This window comes from Oncorhynchus masou, unplaced genomic scaffold, assembly GCF_036934945.1.
Source record: "Oncorhynchus masou masou isolate Uvic2021 unplaced genomic scaffold, UVic_Omas_1.1 unplaced_scaffold_722, whole genome shotgun sequence".
Classification (NCBI taxonomy): Eukaryota; Metazoa; Chordata; class Actinopteri; order Salmoniformes; family Salmonidae; genus Oncorhynchus; species Oncorhynchus masou.
Genome location: NW_027013670.1, coordinates 102,385 through 108,547, shown reverse-complemented (window position 1 = coordinate 108,547; position 6,163 = coordinate 102,385). Strand labels below are relative to the sequence as shown.

The 6,163-nt window shown below is 49.7% G+C and overlaps 1 long non-coding RNA gene across 1 annotated transcript; it reads right to left on the bottom strand.

Moving 5' to 3' along the window:
* Positions 1–4,077: 4,077 nt before the first annotated feature.
* Positions 4,078–5,852, bottom strand: LOC135537189 (uncharacterized). Its single transcript, XR_010455142.1, has 2 exons — positions 5,526–5,852; positions 4,078–5,343 (listed from the first exon to the last, which is right to left on the bottom strand). It is a non-coding gene; the product is annotated as an uncharacterized LOC135537189 (long non-coding RNA).
* Positions 5,853–6,163: the final 311 nt, after the last annotated feature.

The window sequence follows — 6,163 nt, the reverse complement described above, 5'->3', positions numbered from 1 at the left end:
CAGCTCTGCCTCTACATCCACCTATAGACAGCTCTGCCTCTACATCCACCTAAAGGACAGCTCTGCCTCTACATCCACCTAAAGGACAGCTCTGCCTCTACATCCACCTATAGACAGCTCTGCCTCTACATCCACCTATAGGACAGCTCTGCCTCTACATCCACCTAAAGGACAGCTCTGCCTCTATATCCACCTAAAGGACAGCTCTGCCTCTACATCCACCTATAGACAGCTCTGCCTCTACATCCACCTATAGGACAGCTCTGCCTCTACATCCACCTAAAGGACAGCTCTGCCTCTACATCCACCTATAGACAGCTCTGCCTCTACATCCACCTATAGACAGCTCTGCCTCTACATCCACCTATAGGACAGCTCTGCCTCTACATCCACCTATAGACAGCTCTGCCTCTACATCCACCTAAAGGACAGCTCTGCCTCTATATCCACCTATAGACAGCTCTGCCTCTACATCCACCTATAGACAGCTCTGCCTCTACATCCACCTATAGACAGCTCTGCCTCTACATCCACCTATAGACAGCTCTGCCTCTACATCCACCTAAAGGACAGCTCTGCCTCTACATCCACCTATAGGACAGCTCTGCCTCTACATCCACCTATAGACAGCTCTGCCTCTACATCCACCTATAGGACAGCTCTGCCTCTACATCCACCTATAGACAGCTCTGCCTCTACATCCACCTATAGGACAGCTCTCCCTCTACATCCACCTAAAGGACAGCTCTGCCTCTACATCCACCTATAGACAGCTCTGCCTCTACATCCACCTATAGGACAGCTCTGCCTCTACATCCACCTATAGGACAGCTCTGCCTCTATATCCACCTAAAGGACAGCTCTGCCTCTACATCCACCTATAGACAGCTCTGCCTCTACATCCACCTATAGACAGCTCTGCCTCTACTTACAATTATACAGCATTAGACTTTATGCTAAACAAAACACTCTTATTTCGCTAGTACCTCGTCATTTGGATCTCCACGACTTCCTATTCTGGGCCAGGTCCTGATGCGGTGTTGAGTCCCAGGTCCTGAGGCGGTGTTGAGTCCCAGGTCCTGATGCGGTGTTGAGTCCCAGGTGTTGAGTCCCAGGTCCTGATGCGGTGTTGAGTCCCAGGTGTTGAGTCCCAGGTCCTGATGTGGTGTTGAGTCCCAGGTCCTGATGTGGTGTTGAGTCCCAGGTGTTGAGACCCAGGTCCTGATGTGGTGTTGAGTCCCAGGTCCTGATGTGGTGTTGAGTCCCAGGTCCTGAGGCGGTGTTGAGTCCCAGGTCCTGATGTGGTGTTGAGTCCCAGGTCCTGAGGCGGTGTTGAGTCCCAGGTCCTGATGTGGTGTTGAGTCCCAGGTGTTGAGTCCCAGGTCCTGATGTGGTGTTGAGTCCCAGGTGTTGAGTCCCAGGTCCTGATGTGGTGTTGAGTCCCAGGACCTGATGTGGTGTTGAGTCCCAGGTGTTGAGTCCCAGGTGTTGAGTCCCAGGTCCTGATGTGGTGTTGAGTCCCAGGTCCTGATGTGGTGTTGAGTCCCAGGTCCTGATGTGGTGTTGAGTCCCAGGTCCTGAGGCGGTGTTGAGTCCCAGGTCCTGATGTGGTGTTGAGTCCCAGGTCCTGATGTGGTGTTAAGTCCCAGGTGTTGAGTCCCAGGTCCTGATGTGGTGTTGAGTCCCAGGACCTGATGTGGTGTTGAGTCCCAGGTGTTGAGTCCCAGGTGTTGAGTCCCAGGTCCTGATGTGGTGTTGAGTCCCAGGTCCTGATGTGGTGTTGAGTCCCAGGTCCTGATGTGGTGTTGAGTCCCAGGTGTTGAGTCCCAGGTCCTGATGTGGTGTTAAGTCCCAGGTCCTGATGTGGTGTTGAGTCCAAAGGTTGTGTAACTCTCAGCCTTCTTCTCAGGCGTGGCCAGTTCGGGGATGGCTCCTTCAGGATGAGGGTAGGATCCAGAGGTGGGTTCGATCTGGCCACCCTGCTCTCTACTGTGATAGGCTACTCACCTCTCTACTGTCATAGGCTACCCTCTCCTCTCTACTGTGATAGGCTACTCCCCTCTCTACTGTCATAGGCTACCCTCTCCTCTCTACTGTCATAGGCTACCCTCTCCTCTCTACTGTGATAGGCTACTCACCTCTCTACTGTCATAGGCTACCCTCTCCTCTCTACTGTGATAGGCTACCCTCTCCTCTCTACTGTGATAGGCTACTCACCTCTCTACTGATATAGGCTACCCTCTCCTCTCTACTGTGATAGGCTACTCACCTCTCTACTGTGATAGGCTACCCTCTCCTCTCTACTGTGATAGGCTACTCCCCTCTCTACTGTCATAGGCTACCCTCTCCTCTCTACTGTGATAGGCTACCCTCTCCTCTCTACTGTGATAGGCAACCCTCTCCTCTCTACTGTGATATGCAACCCTCTCCTCTCTACTGTGATATGCTACTCACCTCTCTACTGTCATAGGCTACCCTCTCCTCTATACTGTGATAGGCTACCCTCTCCTCTCTACTGTGATAGGCAACCCTCTCCTCTCTACTGTGATATGCAACCCTCTCCTCTCTACTGTGATATGCTACTCACCTCTCTACTGTCATAGGCTACCCTCTCCTCTCTACTGTGATAGGCTACCCTCTCCTCTCTACTGTCATAGGCAACCCTCTCTTCTCTACTGTGATAGGCTACTCACCTCTCTACTGTCATAGGCAACCCTCTCCTCTCTACTGTGATAGGCTACCCTCTCCCTGACCCCAGAAGAACATCTTTGGTTTCTGTCTATTCTGCTTGTGTACAATGGCTGTTTTTCTTGTGTTCTCATAATATAATATTAGTTAAATTACTATTCCCATGTAAAACTCAATTCAAAGCTTAACTTCTAAAACTTATAATAAAATGTTATTTATATTTAGACTGGACTCCCCACTCAAACCTTTTGTGACCTGGTCCTTCCTATTCCCTCTGCCCTGCAAGTCCAGAAACCACTGTAGCACTGTGGCCTATGCTGCCCAGGCCAACAGAATGAGAGCGAGCCTCACACCCCCCCTGAGTTTTGAACGAGCCTTCTCCTCCACGTGTGTTCCATGCTCGCTGTAGACCGAGCTCATTAGTACATAGCTAAACACCAGACACAGACGTAATGGGAAACATATCATTATCGTTGCCATAGATACGGTAAACTTTTTAACTATATTTGCGGACACTACAGTCACATTTTGCCACTAGAGGAGTAGCTACCTAGTTATATAAACCACGACCCTCTGCAAATGCCTTCTCCGACGTTGTTCACTTGTACTCATTTAAATGAGTTAAGAGAATAGCATGTTACCCATTTGGTGTATTTAAATGATTTAAGAGAATAGCATTTTACCCATTTGGTGTATTTAAATGAGTGTAGCGACCCGCACAGACAGCTGTGTGTTATGTGTTAGGCTAGGAGGTGGTTGTGTTGTACTGACCAGTACCCGGTGTTCGCGGGGTCCGACATGTCAATCAACCTGCTATCTGCCAATCACGGGAATGCCTGGAATGTTCTGATGCCGGGCATCCTGGTGGTTGGCGGAGTGGCGTGGAGGGGTTGGGCAGGGGGTGGAGCATTGGAAGTTAAGACCAGGTTCAGCTTTTGTTCTCTCTCTCTTACGTCTGGGCTTCCCAAGAGAAGGTCATGATTGGCTTGTGGGTTATCTGTCATCTTTTTGGCGTGTGCTACGGCCCAAACAGTAGCCTGTGTAAAGTTGGTTTAATAAACCGTCAATTCGCAAACTCAAGCCTCTGTCTGGACAATTGTTCATTTATGATCTAGTCAGGTCATTACATGAGTTAAGGTGACATCACTCTATCCCGTGAATAATGAATCCAAGTGTTTGACATGGAGGAGGGGACTAGTAACTTTATGATCAAACGTTGATCAATGTAGAAGAAACAGTCATTGCTCATACTTTTATATTCCTTCTTTGATCTGGTTTCTTTCAAATATCATCACATTTCATGACAAGCAAGTGCACTACCTACACCAGGGCCCGTAGAGTTCTGGTCTAAAGTAGTGCACTATATAGAGAATAGGGTGTAATTTGGGATGCACTGAGAGACCGTTATTTTATTGTACAGCATCAACACATACATGTCAGTGGAGGCTGCTAAGGGGAGGACGGCTCATAACAATGTCTGGAACGGAGCAGATGGAATGGCATCAACCTCATGGAAACCATGGAAACCACGTACTTGATTCCATTCCACTAATTCCGCTCCAGTCATTACCACAAAACCCATCCAAACCCAACTGAGGAGCCACCAACTTCCTGTCATACATGTACATACATCATAAATACATACGAGCTCTGCTGGGTAGGCACGGTTACAGTGACACCTACAAACCCCAGCCAATCAGAAATGAGGAGAGCAGCAGCCAGCCTCCACATCAACCAATAGAAACCGCTCCCGTCACCGGGGCGTGTGATAATACGCAGGTCTACGACATCAGACGACTTCCTTCTGAAGCCAGAGCTAAAATCATTAGGAATACAGACACATTGTGAAAGCCAGGAGTCTGTTTCTGTCCCAAATGAAACCCAATTCCCTTCATAGTGCACTACGACCCATCGGGCTCTGGCCAAAAGGGTGTCATTTGGGACGTAGCCTGTAGTTAATTCCATCTTGATATGAGAACCAAAGAGCCATCACATAAGTACTGTAAGCCATTTGTTCATGGAGGGTAAATCTACCACAAAAACAAAGGTAAATCCCCCATGAAAACAACAAGCAGGTAAATCCCCCATGAAAACAACAAGCAGGTAAATCCCCCATGAAAACAACAAGCAGGTAAATCCCCCATGAAAACAACAAGCAGGTAAATCCCCCATGAAAACAACAAGCAGGTAAATCCCCCATGAAAACAACAAGCAGGTAAATCCCCCATGAAAACAACAAGCAGGTAAATCCCCCATGAAAACAACAAGCAGGTAAATCCCCCATGAAAACAACAAGCAGGTAAATCCCCCATGAAAACAACAAGCAGGTAAATCCCCCATGAAAACAACAAGCAGGTAAATCCCCCATGAAAACAACAAGCAGGTAAATCCCCCATGAAAACAACAAGCAGGTAAATCCCCCATGAAAACAACAAGCAGGTAAATCCCCCATGAAAACAAAGTCAGACTTAAAGCAGGATATTTAGCGGAGGTCCATTCCCAATGTAAGCGGCAAAGTGTGCATCCCAAATGGAGCCCTATTCCCTATATAGTGCACTACTTTAGACCAGAGCCCTATTCCCTATATAGTGCACTACTTTAGACCAGGGACCCTATTCCCTATACAGTACACTACTTTTGGCCAGGGCCCTATTCCTTATATAGTGCACTACTTTAGACCAGGGCCCTATTCCATATATAGTACACTACTTTAGACCAGGGACCCTATTCCTTATATAGTGCACTACTTTAGACCAGGGACCCTATTCCCTATATAGTGCACTACTTTAGACCAGGGACCCTATTCCCTATATAGTGCACTACTTTAGACCAGGGACCCTATATAGTGCACTACTTTAGGTCAAAAGATGTCCACCATAAGGAATAGGGAGCCCCCCTCCTGGCAGAGCAGGGACCAACTCCAATGCCCCCCTCCTGGCAGAGCAGGGACCAACTCCAATGCCCCCCTCCTGGCAGAGCAGGGACCAACTCCAATGCCCACCTCCTGGCAGAGCAGGGACCAACTCCAATGCCCCCTCCTGGCAGAGCAGGGACCAACTCCAATGCCCCCTCCTGGCAGAGCAGGGACCAACTCCAATGCCCCCCTCCTGGCAGAGCAGACCAACTCCAATGCCCCCTCCTGGCAGAGCAGGGACCAACTCCAATGCCCCCTCCTGGCAGAGCAGGGACCAACTCCAATGCCCCTCCTGGCAGAGCAGGGACCAACTCCAATGCCCAACTCCTGGCAGAGCAGGGACCAACTCCAATGCCCCCTCCTGGCAGAGCAGGGACCAACTCCAATGCCCCCTCTCCTGGCAGAGCAGGGACCAACTCCAATGCCCCCTCCTGGCAGAGCAGGGACCAACTCCAATGCCCCCTCCTGGCAGAGCAGGGACCAACTCCAATGCCCCTCCTGGCAGAGCAGGGACCAACTCCAATGCCCCCTCCTGGCAGAGCAGACCAACTCCAATGCCCC